Source organism: Rhagoletis pomonella, unplaced genomic scaffold, assembly GCF_013731165.1.
Source record: "Rhagoletis pomonella isolate Grant_MI unplaced genomic scaffold, Rhpom_1.0 Rhpom_scaffold_00006, whole genome shotgun sequence".
Taxonomy (NCBI): Eukaryota; Metazoa; Arthropoda; class Insecta; order Diptera; family Tephritidae; genus Rhagoletis; species Rhagoletis pomonella.
The window spans coordinates 58,260,415-58,264,573 of NW_023458560.1; the positions used below are offsets into that span (position 1 = coordinate 58,260,415).

Sequence of the window (4,159 nt, forward strand, 5' to 3'; positions counted from 1 at the left end):
AAATTAAACAAGCTTGAACTCATGTGGGTACCCCAGGATAGGCCACGAAACTTGTTACCTTTGGCTGATGAAATTGTATGAATAACAGAGGCATTTAGATTGAGATAAATATCACTGAAGTCAAACGACATGAAATGACTTATGCCATTTTCCAAATAAAAGGCTCATTTGGTCAGCATAGTTATCATTTATGACCCACTGTGAACATTTTACTTGGAGGGTGTGAATGGCACAGAGTTTTTTCTTTAGAGATGTACATTTTTGTGTCACATGTATTCTGGATGGGCGAGCCGTATTATCTTGCCCTGGAATCTAGAAACTAGCAAGTTTCATAAAAGAGCCTGGTACATACATCTGCAGAGGACTAATGATTTCTTACGTCCACCTTTTTTCCTCTATTTTCTCAATACTTCCTTCAGGCCTTAAGTACAACGGGCAACTCTACATCTGAGTGATTAACAGAAAATCATTTTTCGTTTTCTGTCCTACCATAATTTCTCGCCATTCCATTCCACATAATTATATCATACACGGCTTGGTTACCGAAACTGTCGTTAATGGATGTTATCCTTCTTGACTTTGAAGCCACCTTCGTCAGCAAAGAACGGGGTTTCCTCTGAATGCATCTTATTCAATGATACCTTATTTAAATTTTGCATTTTATTATTTTGACCAAAATCAAAGCCCACTAAGTATATTTTGCTTTTTTTAAGTGGATGGTAATTTTTGCTTTTAAGTTTCTAGACACTCATAAGTACAGAATTTAGCAGGGTTCGTATTTGCACACACATGCTCTGCTCACACACACGCCACTCACTGCTCATACACATGTGTGTGCATAAGTGGAAAACAAACTCTGCTCACAGAAAAGTGTGTGCTGTTTGTTATTAAGCACATGCACATGTGCGTGAGCCGATTTTTGTACAAATTTCAGCCCATGCACATGCACATAATATATTTTTAAGAGAATTTGTTTATTAAACGTTATTTTTTGAAAGACAATTCAATAACAAGTGAGGTGTTGTTTGTTTTTTATATGACAGAAAACATATTAAAAACCCTGCCAGCCACGGCTCACCACTTTCCCCTGAAATTCAAATGATTTACCAACACATACCCAACTTTTTTGTCATCTCACCCACACACTCAAAAGTTGTCGAAAAAAGTTTCCATAAGTAAGAGCAGCGTAGCTATAAGAATTCGCACTCTTAATAAGAATTATATGCGTTAGAGCGAGCAAGTGAAAATCAGGCGAAATTTGACAGCGAATTTCAAATTTGATTCTAGTAGGCTGCGAAGAAAAACATCAATTTCGCGCAAAATTTTGGAGGTAAGAAGCGATTTAATTTGATTAAATGTAATTTTTCTTTTATTAAATACATATATGTATATTTTATATATCCATAGATAGCCAAACATCAGCAGGAGACTTAAGCCATCAGAACCTTGAAGGTAAGAAGACTAAAGTTTCCCAATTTAACATAGTTTGGCTGAGTTCCAGGTTGGTATATTGCAAAGCATAGCCTCTTTTATTTCTAAACTAAATATAACTAATGAAAAAGTGCAATAAGCGCAACCATGTTCAAACGCCGAATTGGAACTTAGTTGGGCAATTTGGTCATTTCCATCAGTTATAGTTTAGAAATAAACGAGGCTGATGCTTTGCAATATACCAATATGGAAGTCAGCCTTTAACCATTGTTAACAGTTTCATTTGATTATAATGTAATTATTTCTTTTAGATTGCCAAACATCTGCAAAGACATCCACAGCACACTGAACACCATTGGTCACCAACAGCTCTCAACCCTACATCATACCAGCTACATTGTTCGATGAGTTTTATTGTTCAAATCAGTCATGCCCAGCGCAGGGCACTTGCATATGGAATTCTGCCAGCGCAGGGTATTTGCTTATGGAGTTCTGCCGACGTTGGGCATGAATGGTTTAAATATTAAGAAACGCGGTTGCTCCAAGTGCAATGCAAATATGTATGTACTTTTGTATGTTAAAAGTGCAACTAGGTAGATATGTAAACAGCAAAAAGTGTGGTGCAATAAATGTGAAAAGTCCAGTAGAATGACTGTTTTTCTAAGCGCAACAATATAAAAATCAGTTTCTTTTAATTCCAATTAACAGCAAATTTACTTAATTTGTGCCAACTGAGTTTAATGTAAATTATTATATGTATATGTATATTATTGATGCGTTTTTAAAAACCGACATTTTCGGTCAGGAACAATATTTGCATCCGCTGCATTTGCATCAGTTGTTGTAGTTGCATCGACCAAATGCTGGCTGGGTACCTACATTGTATACATACATATGTGTGGAAATAGTTGCAACTGCATAAGTGTGTAGATATGTATGCAGTTAAACAAAAGAAAGTGAAGTGCAAGTACCTTTGTACAAAGCGCAGCTGCAACGACGTACATGTGTACATACGTATGTAGGTAAAAAGAGGAAAGTGCAGTGGAAATATGTATACATATATCGTCGCTCGAATAAAGAAACAGTGTAAATGCCAAATACACTTTTATTCGATAATTGCACTATTGGATAGACAATCCTTTAATCCATTTGAAAAATGTTTAGTTTTCTTAAATATCTCTTTGGCTCACTAATCTATTCCCGAAAAACCAAATTGTATTTGTATGGTTTGTAATGGTTTATAAAAACTTCCAATTCGTTTTTCTCAAAACTATACTTTTCATGTTACACTATTTCATTATTCCAGCGACGATATGTACATATGTGCAACATACAATTAGCATGTTATGGGGGTGCTATTTTGGACTTAACGCGTTTTGGAAATAAGTTTTTCTTTTTGTCTAGGTACGATATGTGCAACCTATGTATGTACAATTAGCATACATACGGCACAATATGTAGAGCTACATATCGCCGTTTAAAGTACAAAACCGCGTATCGTCGCTCTGCAAAGCCGCGTAAATTACCTTTTTTGCCAAAAATTGGATTAGCTAAAAATAGCTCTTGGCTCAAGCCTTATCCATTCGTTCTGAAATATACTAGCCAGAAATGCGATTGCTTTACAAAAAAGAAAACCATTTTGACATATGAGAGTTTTTACGCTCTGGAATATAATTTATGCAACCTCACATACGCGGTTTTGCATTATCTTGATACGCGGTTTTGTACTTTAAACGACGATATGTGGATACACTTGCCTATGGCCATAATATATAGACGTTTCAATGAAGTTTTTTTTTGGTTTTGTTGCGATATTTTTTATTATATATTATTTTTTATCAAATTTTATTTTTATATGTTCTTTGCAGGCATAGTATTATAATATTATTATTTATATTACTACTTTAATTGCTATTATTATCATTATTAATAGAATTATTATTAGATCGTACCTTTACACCATTATTTATTACGGTATGCATAAAAGAACGCTTTCTAACCTTATAAGTAAGGAAAAAGCTTATTATAAAGCAACAGTTGCGAAGTTTCGCAAACTGAATGAACCGACTTCTGGGTTAGAAAGCGATGATATTCCGTCCACGAGTAGAGAAGCATTTTGCCGCGGAATAAATAGTGATCTAACGTCCAGCACTATGGAAGTGTTTCCTGAATTAGATACCGATGAATATAATAGCGATGATGACAGGTTTTTGTTTGAAGATGTCGAAAGTGATGATAGCACTGAAGAATCTGCAAACAAAAACCTAAGCGAGGAAATTTGTAGGGGGTTAAAAGCGTGGGCAATCAAAAATAATATTTCGCAAAATAGCCTAACGGACCTCCTACAAACCTTACATAATGCCGGACTTAACGGGTTACCTTTAACTGCAAGAATCATTTTTGGTACAAGTAGAAAAATAGTTCAAATTCGACCTTTTCCTGAAGGTGAATTTTTGTATTTAGGAATACAATATAATTTTAATTTCAAAGATTTTGATTTTTTAGAAAATACGGAAAGAATTTCAATAGATGTCGGTATAGATGGTTTGAAATTATTTAAAAGCTCTAATAGGGCATTGTGGCCCATTTTGGGGCATGTAGAAGCTTTTCCTAATTCGGTCACATTTACTATTGCCTGCTTCTCAGGAATGAGTAAGCCATCCCATGTTAATAATTTCCTTGCTGAGTTTTGCGAAGAGATAAAAATTCTAAGTCAGAATGGTGTAAG

The 4,159-nt window shown here is 34.9% G+C and overlaps 1 long non-coding RNA gene across 2 annotated transcripts; it reads left to right on the top strand.

The window, feature by feature from the left end:
* The first annotated feature begins 1,078 nt into the window (after window positions 1-1,078).
* Window positions 1,079-1,889, top strand: LOC118741719. 2 transcript variants are annotated; one of them, XR_004993334.1, is made up of 4 exons: window positions 1,095-1,175; window positions 1,232-1,330; window positions 1,408-1,452; window positions 1,743-1,889. It is a non-coding gene; the product is annotated as an uncharacterized LOC118741719 (long non-coding RNA). The 2 variants fall into 2 exon arrangements; XR_004993332.1 differs by having other exon boundaries at window positions 1,079-1,330; window positions 1,743-1,885.
* Window positions 1,890-4,159: the final 2,270 nt, after the last annotated feature.